The sequence below is a fragment of the Pteropus alecto genome, unplaced genomic scaffold (assembly GCF_000325575.1).
Source record: "Pteropus alecto unplaced genomic scaffold, ASM32557v1 scaffold288, whole genome shotgun sequence".
NCBI classification, from domain to species: Eukaryota; Metazoa; Chordata; class Mammalia; order Chiroptera; family Pteropodidae; genus Pteropus; species Pteropus alecto.
The window spans coordinates 2910676-2929230 of NW_006442124.1; the positions used below are offsets into that span (position 1 = coordinate 2910676).

General features: G+C 47.1%; 1 long non-coding RNA gene across 1 annotated transcript; it reads left to right on the forward strand.

The window, feature by feature from the left end:
- The first annotated feature begins 463 nt into the window (after nucleotides 1–463).
- LOC107196313 lies at nucleotides 464–13119 on the forward strand. The gene is made up of 3 exons (XR_001517715.2): nucleotides 464–914; nucleotides 9791–9903; nucleotides 10005–13119. It is a non-coding gene; the product is annotated as an uncharacterized LOC107196313 (long non-coding RNA).
- The last annotated feature ends 5436 nt before the right edge of the window (nucleotides 13120–18555 follow it).

The window sequence follows — 18555 nt, forward strand, 5'->3', positions numbered from 1 at the left end:
AGAAAGCCTTTTCTTCCTAGAGAACTTCACCCCAAAGGCAACAAACGGCAGTGCAAACCCTGTTCATTTGCCCCAAGCACAACGGGAAGATGGTAACCAAGGAACAAGCATTTTCCAGGAGGGGAGCTGGAGAGAGCCAGTTGATTTAGCAGATCCCCTGTGCCAGATCCTCTCCGCAGTGGCGGGTAGGGGAGGAACCGGGGCTTGGGGAGTCCCAGAAGGGGGAGCTGCTGAAGGCATGCAGGCTGACAAAGCTGTAACAAAGGATTCATGCAAAAGTAGTACCAACGATCTTTAAAGGATCACACCTTACAGGCGGGTCCCCAGATCCCCGGGACATAGTCCATTGACTGTTCCTCCCGGGCGCTGCAGACGTGCCCCGCCTGTCAATGTTGCAGGCTCGCCCCCAGGCCTCGCCAGCCGCAGGGCCTCGTGCAGCGTTGGCCCTGCGCTCCTGCAGGCGGAGAGCATGGGTGAGTGGCTGCGCCTGGGTCCGCATGGCCTTGTCGGTGGCTATTCCCCAGGCCGCCGCTCAGTGAGGCGGTGGTCTTGTTGGGCAGCATATCTCCCCCTTGGTTGGCCAGGGAAGATCGTGGGCTGCAATCTGGTCTGACAATGCAGGCCCAGAAGCAGGCCATGAGACTCCCTGCTGGGTGAGAGGAAGTGGGCTGGAGAAGCAGGAGCTCCTGGGGTTAGCAGGGGTAAGTCACCAATGCCTTTGCAAGGAAAGCAAGCAGGACACTGGAAAGGATGTCCCCAGGATGTGCTGTTGGGGAGCTCATGGTGATTAGATGGGCATTTCCTCTGCTTCTGCTGAGGCTCTTTGAGAACACCAGTTCCCCTGGCCCCTCTACCCTGCCGCCAGGGAACACTGGCAGTGACTCAGCGTCTGAGTGCAGTGAGGCCTCCAGCTGGTGAGTAGGAATTGGCACCCCAGCACCTGAGGATGGGAAGAGTTGAGACCGAGGCAGGAGGGTGATTGGGTGGGGTGGGAGGAACACCATAAGGACCCAAAACTTTGCCCTAATTGTCCACTATGGTCCTGAAGGCTCTGGTGCAGCCCCCAGGTACCTCTCTGAGTTGGTGGGAGAGGCATTCCTCTGGGAACTCGGGGCCCAGGAGTGGGGCTCAGTGCAGACCTGCCAGAAGCAAAAAGCTCAGGGTCTGCGTTCAGAACTAGGCATAGGTAGAAGATTTCATCAGGCAGGGGTATCCCTCCATTGGTGACAAACTGGGTGAAGTGAACAAAACTTTGGGAGAGGGGTAGAAGTGGGTGCGAAATCTGGTCAGTGATGACCCCTCTACTTCACAGTGTCCCTTTTATTTAATTCAGCCCAGGGGAAGGCCCTCAGAGTTGCTGCACACTTGGCGTCCAGCTGCCAGGCTCTCCAGGTCCCCCTAACTGCCCAGAGCAGACAGTCTGCCAAAGCTAGCTCAAGCCCTCAGGCCAGGCCTGCAGATCCCTCCCCAACTCTCCCCACCCCAGCTGGCCTGGGCTGGGCTGTGCTGGGACTGCGACCTCACAAATGGACCCTTCGGGTGGGGCCTGCTCGGAAATTCCAGCCAGTCATCCCAGCATGGCAGAGAGGGCTGGAGCCCTTGAGTGACACAAGCGCCTACCCCTAGCTACATACAAGTGCAAATGAGATGCATTTTGGCTGATCAGTCCACTGTATTTTATGCAACTTAATGTGTCTATGTCTTGTCAACTCTTCTAGTCAGGAAGACTAGCAGAAAGTTTTAAAAGGAGTTTTTGTATGTGTGATTTCCAACTGCAATTGCATCCAGGGAGATGGGGTGAGAGTGGGGACAAGACTGCTTGTTGACACGAATAACAGTTTATTAACCCACCTAAAAAGCGAACTAAAGCCACAAAGAAGAAACGAAAAAGAGGTGGGGGTGGGTTGCGGTTGCCGACAAGAGACCTTGACAAAATTAGTTGGACTCTGGCTGGGAAAAGTTTAAAGCCATACGTTTCTTTTTCAAGAAACAAAATTCATTTGTATTTACTTGGGTGCAAGAGACAGATCAAACTCCTTCTCCCAGATTACCTGACACCTCGAACAATGCGTAGGGGCTACTTGGGGTGGGGAGGGAGCTCTCAGGAGTTCAACAGGAGGCTAAAGGTTTTCTGACACCATGGAGGCCCTATCTGAGCCACTGGTACTGTCTTTCTTTACATGTCAATTTCCAAACAAGTTGTAAATGCGAGAACCTGGCCTCCAACTCTCACCAGGCTGTCCCACCTCTACCAGGTATTCTGAGAAAGCCAGTCCTCTCAGACCTAGGCAATGTAGGCCTCAGTAAGATAAAGAGTGGCAGTGGTGGCAGGTCTGAGGGACCAAATGGCGTCTGGTGTTCTGCCCTAGGCCGCCTCCCAAGATTCACACAAACACTTAGAGAGAGCTCTGGTCTTTCAGCTCAGAGCCTGAGAACTACCCAAGGACAGCCAGAGAGGAGCCTTGGGCCAGCTCCACCCCCACCCTGCCCCTTAACACAGGTATTTGCTGTCCCAGGCTTGCCTGCCACTGACCCAAGGAAAGGGAACATCAGGTTTTCTTAGCCCTGCTCCCAAGCCCTGCCCCTCTGCCCGGCTTAGAGGTAGGCAGGGCCCAAACTGCTGGGAGTCACCAGAGCTGTGTGCCAGCCTCTTCCCCCTCTTTCATGGGGTTCTCAGAGTTCACAGGGAACTTGTTCTCATGGCACCTCTGGGTTCTTAGGGATGGCAGGGAATTTGCTGTTGACATATGAAGCTGTCCTGTTCAGATCTGCCTCTGGGGTCCTCTGCCCACTCAAAGAAGCCGTAGTAGCTGTGCAGTCATGACTTAGAGTCTTACCCAGGTTGCTAATAGCCTGGGCCAGGTACAAGAGCCCTGTACCCAGGGAGCCACTGAAGGAGAATACCCCAGACCTGTTTCACTCAGGTGAGGTTTTTCAGGTAAGGATACCATGTTACCTGTGCCATCCTGTTACCTGTGGAGGATTCCTTCTGTGCTGTATTCCTTGGCTGAGGTGTGAGATGCCCTCACTGTGGAGCAATTAACTCTAACAAAATAGAATGGAGAGGGGGATCATGTGCTTCACATCAAGCAGAAGGGCCACCCAGCACTCTGAAACTATCCAAACTTTTACGCTGCTTAGCAGAGAAGTTTGCTTGTCACAAGCAGCTCAGGTTTCTGCCATACAGCCCGAGCATTTTCATTCCAGCTTGGTAAATACATCAGAACCAGATGTGTGCTGCTGCTGCAGGCTTCTACCCAGGGGCTGAGGTGCTGGGGAGATGTCCCCAACAGGATAGACTAGAAATTCATTGCCCGAACTCACCAAGCGTCCAGACAGGGCAATATGAAGGAACGAACTATGGGGCAATAAGCAGATGTGCTCGACACCGAGATTAGGTGCTGACACCTCCAACTGCCTGGTCCTTTAGCCTGCGTGCTTCACGGTGGCTAACCAGAGACCCTGCAAGCAGCCCTCTCCTCTCTTCTTGCTATGGACTCCCCAAAGCAATTTATTCCCTCCCTCCCCCAAGGCCTCCTCCTCCCATCCCAGAACCTAACATGGATTTCTATTTGGGATAAGAAGGGGTTTCAATAAAGAGGCAGGGCGGGGTGGTGAACCAGCTTCACTAATAAATAAATCCAGCCACAGTAGCCTTTACACCAAAGGACTATACTCACTAACCTTTTCTTTTCAAACAATCACACAGCCAGTGGCCAACACCATTTCAACCCACGAGCAAAAAGAAATTTTAAAGCATAGACCAAGTTCCTATTTCTTCCTGGCTCTCTGAGTTGACCGTCCCTCGCTTCCTCACGTCCCAGCTGTCTTGATATCCGTACCCCATCTGAAGATTTAAAGCACTTCCTTAAAATCTCCCAGGTTTTCAGCATTACGCAAGTACTTGGAGAGAGAATGAACTTTCCCACCCCAATCCTACATCCAAACCAAATACATTATAACCACCATCATCAATTACACTTTGCATACTTGACACGCCAGCAATGTAGACTCCGTTATTTACCAGAAGTAGCAATAAACTTTACTGAAAGAAATAAATTCAACACTGACCATGGGATACCTATGGAGAACTCTTTGAAAACATCATGCCTATCTTCTTGCCTCCTGTATTGGGTGGAGTGCTGTAAAAATCTTGGGCAGAAGAATTTTAAAACAGCTTGATTACTTTAAGTAGTGCTGGAGTCCTCAACTCCAATCATTAGTAATAGTCATTAATAGTCATAATTGGTATTTAATTGCTTGATCTGATTGTTGCTTTATTCACGACCTGATTTAGTTTTAGGGGGGAGTACAGGTGGTTCAGAATCAGTCAAGGGAAGCCATTTGCAGGCAACTTTTTCAAGCAGAAGGGGAAGTACTTTTGTTATATTTGCAGACATGTGTCTCACACATTTTTTCCTGCTTTTTGTAAACTATCTAAGAATAAACATTACAGATCTGGGTTTTAATTTATCCAGATGGGATCATAACGTACCTAGGATTTTTTATATATATATACTATCGAATTGAGGACACATGGCGCTATTCACACGGAAAGCCGAAGAGAAAGTCAATGCGAAAGCAGAAAAAACTGAATCGCTGGTGGAATCGAGTATCTGAGCAAGTTCACTTTATTCCTTCGCAGGAAGAGGGTCAGGGGCGCGTGAGAAAGTTTCCCTAGGTCTCTGTAGAGTGATACCGCCGGGCGGGCCAGACCTTCCCACCAGCCGCCGCTGGGGCTCTGGGCTGTGTGACCTCTCTTCCCTGATCGCCCCCCACCCCAACACACACACACTTTTCTGTGCTCGGGTCTGCGTTTCACCGTGGCTCCGCTTTGCAGAACCTACCCGAGACTCCCTCTGCTAGTGTGCTCCGCACCTCCTGCCTTCGCCCTCCTTCTCCCCGTTCCCTGCTTCTCCTGCCCGCTCCGCGCGCTCTTGGACTCACCCCGGCGCGGTCCTTCCACTCCACACACAGACAGGAAACTGGCCTCGGTCCCGGCACCATTTGAAACCACCTTTTATCAATACCATCAAAGCCAAGAGCACACACTTCGGGCTTTGAGCTCCCCAGCCCGCTTCTAATAGAAAACCGGGGATAGGGGGAGGTTGGTAGGGGCGAGAAATCCTCCGGCCAGCCCCGACTTCAGCTTTCGTATGGGAATGACCGCCAAGGCCGCTCTCCCAGAGCCCGCCTCGCCGCCCGGGCCCCAGCCTTGCCGGCCCTCGGTTCTCTTCCTGGCCTGCCGGTTGTCGCTGCGCTTGCTCTGAGTCGGAGCTGCGACGCGCGGGGACCAGGCCGGTGGGCTCCCCTCCGCCCGTCCGGCTGGCCGCGCTCAATATTAAATATTCATGGAGATCGCTACTTTCTTAAAGGAGAACCTACCGCGCGGGAAAGTTCACAGCCAAGGGGACGCACAAAGGAAGGTCTCTGCTCCTGCGTGTTCCCAAGGTTGGAGAGGTGCAGCCCCTCTCCGCTCAGTGCTCGCTCGGACTGACATTAAGGAGAGGTCTAGGGGAAGGGATTACCGTAGCTTCAAGTCTCTCCTTTCTTGAGGATGTGGAAGGAGCGATGAACTTGGCGGAGAGAAAACTCGCTCCCTGATCCCGAAACTAATTTTCGAACCAGCTCTCGGATCTTACGCCCTAGGGTCCCCAGAGACTTTTTTGTTTTAAAAATGAAGGCTGTCTGATGTCCCCAGGCTCCACCAGCACTGGGGGCAGCAAGAAAGTTGGCCCCGCGTTGTTGGAACCCACGCACGCCCTACGTTTAGTAAATCTTACCCTGAACAACAGTTTCATTTGAACGGTTGAAACGACCGCATCTGCACCTGCCCCCTTCTTTTAAACAGTGAGCCCTGTTTGTGGGGCAAGTCAGGGAGTAAAAAGGGACTGCAATGGCGCGTTATCGAGGCTCCTGTCTGCGCCCCAGTTCTCGCCTCGGCGCGTCCTCGAGGCCTTCCCTCCCGCGCTCGGAGGCCTGGCGGTCACCGGCAGCCGGAGTCGGCTTTCCCAGGCCGCAGCCAGCGCCCGCCTTCTCCCCAGGGAGCGCGGCCAGGGACCCTGGCGCGAGCAAAAATGGGAAGAGGGTGGGCAAAGCCCAGTGCTCTGGGCTGGCGGTGCGGAGGACGGCCCGGGATCGCGTCCCCGCCGGGGCCAGGCCGACCCGTGACGGGGCCACGCGTGGTGCCAGGGCGACGCCGCGCCCTCACAGTCACACACACTCACACTCACATCCGAGGTTCTTTTTGTTCCGGGCCAGGCACACTTTCACAAGTGGTTAGAAAGTCTTGGGCGCCATCTAACGGGAGCAGCACAAAGTTGACGCCGGGTGGAGGTTAGACGGATGAAGCGCAGGGACTCCCCCGCCCCTCCTGGCACTCCAGGGCTTGTCATCACCAACACCACCCCCAACACACGGAACACGCACACACTTGCGAACTCCGGAGTCCCCCGAAGCCTACTTTCCCAAGGACCAGGGAGCAGCGCTGGCCTGGCCGCCTGGGACAGTCTTCTGTCTGGAACCGTCCCCTACGCCCCTGCCCTGTCCTCCCTTCCTCGTGCCCACAGGCTGCCGAGCAGGAAGGGTCGTCTTGCACCTGCCTTAATAGGGCCCTGGCGTCGTTCAAACTCTATCGTTCCTTTCGGCCAGTGACGAAAAGTTCCAAGTAGCATCGGTGGGCGCACTTGTTTTCTGAAAGGAACAGCCATCTAAAGAAGTGATCTGCAATCAAAGAAGCTTCCAGAGGAATGAGGGGAAAGAAGTGAAAGAGGATAATGGTAATAAAACAACGAAGAAGGGCCCAATTGGGAGATCTGGTCTTAGGAGAGCCTCCCTGTCTGCTGGGAGGAAAGGGTTGAGGAGCTACTACTTTCAGAAGCCTGACAAGTGATGATGACCAGGAGGAGAGAGGGCTAAGGAAACCTGGCACAGAAGGGATGGAAGAGAGGTACCCACCTACCCAGAAGATGGGCTGGCGCTTGAGGAGGCCCAGACCTCATTTGAGGGCCAGTGAGCATAGGAGATACAAATTCGGGCCATGTGTTCTTGTCAGCACTAAGGGATTTTATAGTCTGGAAGAGCTGGTGTCTCTGACCAGCTGTGAAACAAAGAAAAGGAAGGAGAGGTGCCAGTCAGGCCCAAATCACCCTCTCCTCACACCCCAACAGCTGCCATCTGTCCTGCTGTTTAACAGTGTGGGTGACCTATCTCCATGTCTCCAAGAAAATGGCCAGAGGCAACAATGGTCAGTGGACAGGCTTAGACACCTGGTGGCTGGCCCTGGTGATGCTATTAGAGGTGTCTGGGCTGGAGTCTGCTTTACAGAGGAAAGCAGTGAGTTTCACCAGTCTAGGCCCAGAGTTGTCGAAGGACTGAGATCCTCCTGCCCTGCCCTCCCAAGTTTATAAAATAGAGATTAAAATAATCTGTTCTTCCCTCAAGTACATTATGAGGGTAGAACATGAAGTCAGATATACACATTATTTTACTGTGGTAAAATACACATGAAACTTACAGTCTTAACCGTTTTTAAGTGTACAGTCAGTGACATTAGGTCCATTCCCATTGTTGTAGAACCATCACCACCACCATCCACAGAATATTTTTATCTTCCCAAAATGAAACTCTCTGCTCATGAAACACTAACTTCCCATTCCCTCTTCCCCCATTCTTTGGTAACCACCATTCTACTTTCTGTATCTATGAATTTGACTACTCCAGATATCTCTTATAAGTAGAATCGTACAGTATTTGTCCTTTTGTGTCTGGCTTATTTTACTTAGTATAATGTCCTCAAGGTTCATCCATGTTGCAGCATGTATCAGAATTTCCTCCCTTTTTAAGGCCGAATACTAAATACTCTGTTGTATGTACATACCACATTTTGTTTATCCATTTACCTATCGATGGACTCTTGGGTAGCTTCCACCTTTTGGCTATTGTGAATAATGTTGCTATGAACATGGGTGTACAAACATCTCTTTGAGATCTTATTTTCAATTCTTTTGGGCATAGACCCAGAAATAGCATTGCTGGCTCATATGGTAAATCTACATTCAACTTTTTGAGGAACTTCCATTCCATTTTCTGCAGTGGTGTACCATTTTGCATTCCCATCGGCAATGCACAAGTGTTCCAATTTCTCCACATCCTCACCAACACATATTTTCTGTTTCGTTTTTTAAAATAATAGCATAATGGGTATACAGTGGTATCCAATTGTGGTTTTGAAACAGTTTTTTAAATGTAAATATAGAAACATAATGAAATAATACTAAATAAGGCAAGTTAGCCACAGGTTTCAGCAGAATGGAAGTATCCTAATAATTATTTCAAATCTCTGATCTTTAATTTTTAGTACATTCTAGAACAAAAGGAAAAGAGAAGAAATGGCCAAGAAAGAGGGGCACACAGAAATAACACTATTTGATGATCATGTTTTCGCCTCTCTTTCTAATCACAAGCTGGAAAATCGAGGGGCTATAGTATTCGTGAACCCTATTTCTTTATTTGTTTCCAGGAGACCAGAGAGTCACCCTCTCTTAAGTAGAGGGGAGAGAAAAAAATCATGCTTGCCTTCTTCCTGGATTCTTTGATTTATTCCAATTGAAAGAGAACTGAGTGTCCCAGACATCCGCCCTGCAGACTGGTAGAAATCTTTGAAGTCCTTTTTTTCAAGAAAGGGGCTGAAAAATGGCAAATATGCAAGCAGGAGGGCTGTCATTCTGCCCCCAAATTCCCTGGTTTGGGAGCTACCTCACAGGGCAGGGCATCCCTTTGTATGCTTTGTATGCCCTTCCTTACGTGGCCCTATTTGCCAGTAACCTCAGGCCAGCCTTATTTAGTCATTATGTGTAGTGTGTTTACAAAGTTCTCTATTATCCTTTCTTTTCTATATTCCAGCCTAAGGAAACAGGTTCGTTCCCCACCCACATATTAAGTGAAAATATCCACAGTGGGCACAAGATAATAAATGGAAAGGACTGTGGTGACAGGGTCGTGGCCGAGGCTCCTAGCCTGAGCTTTTCCTTGGCCCACTGAACCACACTGTGCCTTTCATCTGACAGGAGGGTTGGCACAGGACAGAGATGGGAGAAACCAGAGCAGCAAGGCTTGGCAGAGACTTCGACCTTCCTTCTGCCACCAGGCCAACTTTGCCACTTGCCGAACCACTGAAGCTCAGTGGTGTTTAGCTCTTCTGGGTTCAGGGGCATGGAGAAGGGGGCTGGGAAGCCCTTTAGGGAAGGGTTTTGTAGACGCAGTTCCCAGTACCTTGCCTCCAGTGCTGGGCTGGCCCTCCCCTTTAATTGCTGTGTCTGCTCCCCAGAGAGAAGAACTTACTGCACATCAGGAACTCAGTAACTTAAGACAAAGGAAAAAAAATCACTACTGTGACACATGCATGCACACAAAATCATTTCCTCTTCTCTTGTTAAAGCTACTTCCATGTGTGAGAGAAGATGCAGAAGGATTACGTTCTGGGGGCGCTGGGGCCAGGAGACCTCTCAGCATTCTGAAAGGGCTTTGTAGTATTTGGATTCAAGCCATTTGTTTCTAGAGAGAATCACATTGGGTAGGAGCTTGCTTTTTCCATTTGCAATGGCTTATTAAGTATAAGCATCTCTCTTCTCTCTGTTTATTGAGTGATTAGCTCTCCCTCCAACTGACCCTGCCAGGGGAAATAGCCAAAGTATATCCTTAACACACAGTTACCCTGCAAAATATCCTTCCCTAAATCCAGAGACCACAGGCAGGGCTCGTGGTTAATTCTGGTGTCTTCCTTTTATAGTCTGCAGTGAGGATCTCCACTGCTGATACAGTGTGCACTAACGCCACCCACATTTCCACGGCTCCAGTCCAGTCACAGTGGAGAGGGAAAAGTGAAATCTAGCCATGTCAGAGGTAAGCGGTATTGTACCCTCTGCACATTGCTTGGCTGGGAGGCTGTAGCTTCATGGCTCAATTGCAGTCACTGAATCTTTGTACCACGACCCTTCCCACAGAAGACTCTCCTTCCTTATGGGACAGAACAAGGACTAAAGGAAAAGTCTTCATGCACCTGGATGCAGGCAGCTGAAAAATCTGGAAGCTTGGAAACAGTAAAGATTAACCAGATACTGGCTGATGAGTAGCTGTTTGCCTGGCTGAACTGGCCGGTTTTTATCTAGTAGGTCCGGTTAGTAAAAGGACAGAGCAGCTGTGCTTGCAGACCCAGCCTTCATCATCCCGATTCCGAAGGTCAGAATGGAAACAAAATCACGCAATTTATCCAAATTTTAGAGACTGAATTCAATTGTAGGGTCTGTTCTGGAAACGAGGATGAATTATTTCGAACTAAGTGGATTCTTTCTTCTCTCTGCCAATTTCTTCACTGTGATACAGGGAAAACCGAAGATATATCGTTGATAATGCAATTTAAATATTGTCTACCTGCATATAACAGAGGCTAGACTGCAGTGAAGTAATTAAGCTATTTTCAACCTCTTCCATATTCTCAATGGAAGCTCAGTGCTTTTGTTCTGCATTATGCCTTTGTGATAAAGCTTCACTCTTACGATTCTACAGTTAGAATCTGTAACTGTTGTACTTACTGTGTGAACCTAGGATTTTTTACACTTGACAAAATACAGGACTGAAGCAGGGCCTGTGTATAGGAGTCAGCATCTCGTCTAAGGGTTGGGATTATTCACCATGCCAGTCACCCCTTCCTTACCATCTCCTAATAAAAAATAAACCTCTCAGATCGCAGTACTGAGGGAGGGCTGAGGCTGCTGGGTGTTGCATATGTATTTATTGCTGGTGCCATTGATTTACTCCCTCTATGTGTTCATATACATCCGCTCTTGTTTCTTCAGATGGTGCCATCATATCCATTCTGACCTGTTCACCTCTCCATACCAAGGAGTGGTGCCAGAGCCCAGAAAAGGAAGAAAACCTCTCCACTCTGCACAGATAGTCTTGCGTTCTTTTTGATCTCAAAATTCCCTTTCCGACATCCCAAGATTTGTGTATTACACCATACACACATGACAACACAACATACACACAACACACAGCACACATAACACACAGTACACGCAACATACACATATGTGTCTTAAGTCACATAGGGGCCCTGACCACAGTTCTTCCTACTCTGGTGTTCAGGAGACCAGGCCCAAGAATGGGGACATGAGTTGGCATCAGGTAAAATGGTAGCCAAGCCATGCCCATCCTCTGAGATTCAGTGTGGTTACCTCAGGTGACAGCCAGTGGAAGAGGCAAGAAAGGTGACTTTTTTGTTTCTTGTACCTCATTTGCAATTTGTTTTCTCATTTTTTTTCAAGTCTTTTTGAAAAAAATCACCCATCTCAGTGAGGCTAAGAGAAATCCCCAGAAGCAAGATTTTCCTATAATTGAGCCAGAACATTTAAAGATAGCTGCCTACTCCTTTGGCAAGCAGAATGGGGCAGCAATCATGAAGTGAGAGGTGCCCAAGGGGGAAGGCATTGGGGCCCCCTCATCGTTATGTATCTTCCTTCTATCACTGTGGCCTCTGCCCTTCGTTTTCATAGCGGAAACCCTGTCCCAGGCCTGAGCTTTTTAAATCCAAACCTACTGAGGGGTGCAGGCAATGTGTCCAGGTCACAGAGAGCAAGTCACAGGACAAGCACCACGTGTCTTCCTGGAGCAACAATTTACTACATGATTATTTGAGGAGCAAGTTAAGGAATTTAACTGATAGATAATTTCAAACTGTATATTTCAGTTAAAACCAGCATGGATCAATACAATATACAATAGCACATAAAATCATCATATAATTTATAAACAAAACCAACACTTCAAATGAGTTTTGTGACTGAAAATGGTGGCTTTAGACCAACCAATACCTGCCCCTTCTTTGCATCTAAGCACATGGAGTTTCTTCTGACAGTGATATTTTGGAGGAAATTTTTGAGAATACTACCTTAGAGCTTATTCCCTTTCCTTTTTGTGGTTTAGATTTAAGCTTCGGGACGTTATATTTTCAGTTTCATCCTCTCCCCACCCGCCTCCCCGCCCCCACCACCACATAGACAGATTTGGGGCCACCTGTTCACTCCACAGCCAGGAGGATGGAAAAGCTCCCTCCTGCCAGATTCTCTCCTTCATCCACAACAATGCCCTCTCCAGCATTTCTGGAGGAGAAAGTCCTCCCTTGGCTTCACTTCCAGGTTCTGTGTTTGGACAGAGCACAGTCTGCACAGTGATTAACTCAGTGGGACTGGCTGGAGGGAGACTTGTTGTTTAAGGGGGAACCACTGAGAAGGCCCTAACACCTTCACATTGCTCGACTGCTCCTAGGCATGCCCAGTGCCTGACCATGCTTCCCACTGAGACATGGTGCCATGCTTGTATTTGTTGCTGGCACCATTGATTTTCTCCCTGTGTGTGTTCATATACATCCACTCTTGTTTATTCAGATGGTGCCATCAAATCCTGTTCACCTTTCCATACCAAGGAGTGATGCCGGAGCCCAGAAAATTAAGAAAAGCTCTTCTCTCCACTTCCCTTTGTTCTCCCAAAGATAAGGGTGTATTTGGTTAGTTCTCTGCAAACTCTGTGATTGTCACCATGCTCCAGATTAAGCCTGTGTGCGCGGTGCCCATTTCTTTCATCCGTGGGCTTGGGATAGTGCTAATCTGTTGTGGGCGGGCATGAGTCTGATGCTGTTCCACTGAGGAAACCAGTACAAGGCTGCCCTTCACCCTGAGCGGAGATTGTGGAATCAGACTCGGCCTTTCACTTAAATTCTCTAAAAAGTCAATAAAGAAAACCACTAATTTTATTAATAAGGTGAAAATATTATTTCTTGTCGGGTTTAAACTCTTAGAGGATGAAGGACATCTAGTTTATTTCACATATAACCTTTTAGTTTAAAACTAGTTTATTTCACATGGAATCTTCTTTTATTCATATCTAAACTTTTTTATATATACAATTGTTACACAGAAGTTCAATGTGCCTTCTCTGTCTCTGTCCTTGTCCCCCTCTCTATATATGTATACGAGATGATATTTGTATCAGATGATATATACCTATCAGAATGCAATCTATACAAAATATATTTTATAATATATATTTTTTCAGACTTGATCTTCAACTGGTTGCCTTAACTTTCTTCTGATATAGGCTTAGGTGTGTCCGTAAAAACCAATACATTTGCCTGAATTCAGTAAAATAGTCTTGATTCAAGTTTTAAACTGTAGTGACTTGTTGGAAGGGTTCAAATGGAGGGTCCTGAGTGGTTCTCAGGAATCCGTGTGCCTCTCTGACCCGTGAGCTCGTGCTGTGTGGCCATGTCCCAGAGAGTCTCATTCCTGGGGTATCTGTCACTACATCATCATTGTTCCCTCCACTCCACTGCATCTCGAGGTTGCTCTTCTTTTCTTCCCCCTTTGAAAATGGAAGAAGAAGAAATAAAATCCACACTTGTGAGGAAAATAACGAAGCGACTTGATATCTTGGTTACTGTCTGGTTGGTAGTATTATTGACTCACTGAAAGATTATTAGAGCAGATAAAATCTGCTGTTAGGGAATGCGTGTCTGAGAATTACACAGTGTTTCAAAGCGAAAGGTTGTTTGTCTGTTTTTCAAGTCTTATCTGAGTTTATAAATTTCAGGCCTCAGTTAATAGGCACAATCTTTCTGCTTAGAAAGAAGACATGGATATTTTTATTTACCTTTAGCTTTGCCTAGTCTCTCCATAGAGTGGACATTGGAACTAAAATGCTGTTTGTTCTGACTTCTGACTTTTAAGATCCCACACATTGACGGTCTGAGTAATCCAGTGAATTTCACTATCTTCATCTGACATTGTATGACTAAAACGCTCGAAATCTGAGCTCAGAAACAAATTCACATTCTAAGTGCTTTGAGAGCTGTGTATACCTTCTCATGTGATTCTTTTCTGCTCTTTTTACATTTTAATTCAACTTTCTTGCTCTAGGAGAAAACCAAGAAGAAATATCACAGAATAAAGTGAAAATTTTGCAAAATGTATTTAGGATAAGAACCGAACACCAGAACAATAGGTGAAAATGACAGGTAGAGTAAGTAAGACTATTGAATATCAGAAAATAATAGCTACTTAAATTTATTTCTGCCCCTAGGCAGGTCCTAGGGGCACATCACTCCCATGTCAATTTCCCAGGCAAGGCCCTCAAAGAGAGGAAGAGATGACCAGCTTGGCTTCCCTTGAAGAAAACAGGCCTTTCCCGTGAAGAATTTCAGGAGGAGGTATTGGAGAGAAAGAGCCTCCATTTTATGGCCTTCAGTCAAGGAGAGGCCCACCCCAAGTAGCCAGGGCCATCAGAGGGTCAATTCTCCAGGTGTGTGATGTGCCAGCAATGCAGCCCCCTCCCTCGGGCTTATCGCGGTCTTGGCCTCAGGGCTTTGTGAAGCAGTTTAAGAACTGGATTAGCTTTGGGCCTTAGATACTGCACACTGACGGGTTTTTTGTTTTTGTTTTTTTCCTTCAAATTGGGCATGAATGCACATTGGTCTGTCATCAGGCAGGGATGGAGCGGGCAGCCGTCCCTCTGTGGGAGCTTTGTGCAATGTGCTATCACTTGCAAAAGATCTGGCAAAGGAGAGCCAGAAAGATTACACAGCAGCTCTGGATTCTGTCCAGCTCCCCATTCTCAGCCCAGTTCACTTCTTTTAGCATCTGGGAGACTTAACAAATGCAATTCTCTACCTCCAATACAAAAGAGAAAAACGTATTTCCAGGACCCTCCCATACCAATGGTATGTTTGATGCAGAAAATCAGTGTTGTCTTGTTGCGATGCAAACATTTAGGGATGAATATCTTTAGGGTTCTGACTGTTCGGAAAGATATGGAGGGTAGGGGTGACCCTTCGCTAATCGGAAGCCGAAATACACTTGGGAATGCAGCAAGCTCTTTGCCTCAAGAGATCCTAGAGAAGAGTTAAGCTTGCCAGCGGCTTATGGACAGAACTGGCAAGGGCAGTGAGTGGGAGAAGGGTGCAAAGGACGTTTTCTGCAACTCTCACTTCCCTAGGTGTCTCCTCAGTGGCCCGTTTCAAATTGCTGCAGCGATGTGGAATTGCTCTTACCAGTGAGGACTGATTAGAACAGAGATCACGCTCACTGAGTGAGAGATGACACCAATCTGACATGATCGGGAGGGAAAGGGTGGGGGAAGGGATGACAGGGAAAAGTGTGACTACAAAGGATAGTACACAATTAAACTTAAAATTAGTTTGGAACAATGGTGAAAATCCAAACACATTTCTTTGAGGGTGATATCAAAAGAAGTCTACTGGAAACAACTTCAGGATACAAGGGGATGGAAAAACCAACAGTAGAGAATGACTGGGCAAGGACAGCACGAGAACTTCTGGAATTCAGTGCTCCTGAACCTTGGAACCACTGGCAGAGACCCTCTTGAGTTTGAGTGGCAAGCAGAGGAGCACCTCTCTCAGCCCTGTTTTGATTGTCTAAGGTGGCAGGGCGCATCTTGCCACCCAGGGAGCCACTCTGCTGCTCTCCAAGCATCCCACTAATGACTGGGCAGCCACTGAATAAAACCTCTGTGAGCCTAAAACCAACTCATGAAAAACCTTGGACAGCCATTCGCTGAGGAGGTCAGGACACACCACCCACTTCAACATATCCAACAGAGTAGCTAATACGGGTAATTGCAGGGCACGCATGTCTCTGCTGCGTTAGGCAAAACCTTCTAACGCTATAAAAAGCCACAAGGGTTTGGTGCCGTAAGCTAACAACGAGCTCTTCCCTGATTCAGAGGGGCTGACAGGAGATGGCCACACAGTCTCGTATTGAGGCAGAGGAAGCAAGCCTCATTCTGAGGTGTGTTAAAAGGAATGTGGGCACAAAGTTCCATATCCTCTTGCTGTGGAGGAACTCCCCTTCTAAGATCCACAACTCCAGCAAGATGGGAAAACCCTAAAGATGTTCCAAGGAAGAATAAGGCTGATAAACCAGAAAAGGAGGTTGTTTAATCTGGAACAAGGAAGCTAGAGACTATTGAAAAGAGAGCAGTTCAAGACATATAATGGCGTTTATTAAATACCTAGTGCGTCTGAGAAGTCCCAGGCATGGTCGGGCGGTAGGATGGCAACAGTAAAATGCAAATCCCTCTGTTATACAAAACAAAAAAAAACAAAGAAAAAAAACCCACAAAAAACAAACAAACATGATTTTCCATCCTTAATTAGGGCAAAAAAAAAAAAAGGTGTGTGTGTGTGTATGGTAAACCTGTATAAGCATGAAGCATAAGGGATTTAGGTTAAGCTCTATATTACTGAAAAATGTCTATCTATTGATCTGAATGATAGAATATTCTCAAGCTGTCAATTGATCCAACCACTTTTTGTGATGCGACAGTGGATACACGGAAGAAACTCAGCTGGCTTCTCTTCCTGCAGCTCAGGGTAGAGATGCATGCATAAGGCAACAGGAAGAGTCACATAAGAGTGAAAGAGCCTCTGGGAACTTTCATCCAAGAGATCTTTAAGCGTAAGCTGGAATCACCAGTGCGGGGCCATTTTAGATGTGAAACTGCTGTGTCTCGAGGCTAGATTAGATAAAACAACAGGGTGAAATGGTTCCACCATGTCTTGACAACAAAACTTTAAATTCCTGAAATTTAGGCAGAAAAATCCTATATTATTTGTACCCCCTACGCAGTCTCGAAGCATACTGGCACATAATGGGTGCCCAGTAAGTGTGGCAATGTGGACTGCAGTGCCTGATCCACCAGGGCCTTGCCCAGTCCCATGTGCTTTGCTGAGCAGGACACAAACTACATTTCCACACTCAGGCCACCACCGAGACAGACATCTGTAAACATACATCCCTGTATTTACATGCAAAAGAATTTTTATTTTCAAGCTTTAAATGGAGAAACTAAAATCAGTTAACACTTAACACATACAATGTTTTATTCTGAATAACAATTAGAAATAGGTATTTAAATCATCTAAAATTCTTCTTTGGTGAGATCCCTGCAATGCTGTACAGCACCTGCTTTTCATGAGTGGAGAGTGGGTACCAACAACAAGAAAGTACTATCTGTCTTCAAAAGTGCACCCAGCTCAGATAAAACATGACTTTTGCACCCATGCTGCACTTGAAAAAGACGCTTTTCATCTAAAAAGTACAGGGCTCGCTACGTGTGCAAAACGGGCCTATTTTTACAGGTTCTTTAGGGGCAAACATTAAATACTTTCGAAGAGTGCAGGTTTATTGGGAAGGCCCAACGGATTACTTTTTGTTGTGTGAAAAATCAAGACGCTAATGTGGGTTTTCAATAGGCTGCGTGTGAAGCGCCGCGTGGGGAGATAAAAATGGTCCTGGATGAAAGGGCAGCTGAGATACCAGGCTGGCAGCGGGGCCTGCCATCTCCCCAGTTCTTTACTGCGCCGTGATTTGGAAGGCTTTCAGAACATTGTGAGGACATGTTTTGTTGTTGTTGATCAAGGATTTCTGCATCTTGGAAGATACTGGCCTTGATTATGGGCAGAGAAAGTGAAAAAGTGAAATGTCTTTCAAGGCATGGTTTTGTTCTCAAGACTTGAGAAGATGCTTATGTAAATCCCACCCCCATGAGAAGGAAGGAAATATGAAAGAATATCTGTTAAGATTCATCATATGGAGTCCTTGGTTTCCAGCTTGATTTTACCACTCCTTACCCACCCATCCACCCACCCACTTCCTTCCCCAATCTCAGGAGAGTCACAGTAACCAATGTGGGGTTTATATTTAACACCTGCAAATCTTGGCGAAGAGACCTCCCTCTTTTCTCCTTCATCGCCACGCTCCTCTCACTGATCCAAATACTGAGTCAGCGATTCCCAAATTATGCCACTGAAAAGGAGGGGGAGACTTTTCGCATTAATACTGCAAAGGCCTAAAATGTTTGTTTTCAATTATCCTAGTCAGTAACCTTTAATCAAATTTTGATAATGCTTTTTAAATTAAAATTATTGGGGTGACATTGGTTAATAAAATCAAATAATCTTCAAGTGTATAATTCAGTAATACGTCATATGTATAATGCACTGTGTGATCACCACCCAAAGTTAAGTTTCCTTCCGTCACCAAATATTTGACCCCCTTTACCCCTATCTATCTCCCCCCAACCCCGTTCCCTCTGGTAACCATTAATCCACTGTCCATGCTCATAAGTCCTTGTTTGTTTGTCATGTTTGTTTGCTGCTTTCAATTTTATATCTCACATATGAGTTTTTTTAAGATAAGCTGAACCTAGCTTCTAATACGTATGGTGGAGCTTCGCTCAGTTTGACTCATGTGAAACTCAGCATATGAGGGCCCCACCTCCATGGCTATAATAACAACAGCACCTACTAGAAGCCAGACTGTGCTACTAAATATTTCCACTCGTGATCTCATTAAGTCCTCAACATATGTACAAAAATAAATGAGAAAACGGGTCAGAGGAATTAAGTAACTTGGCTAAGATCCCATATCAAGTCATCGAGGCTGGGACCATTTGACACGTGGACTCCTTACCTCCAACCAG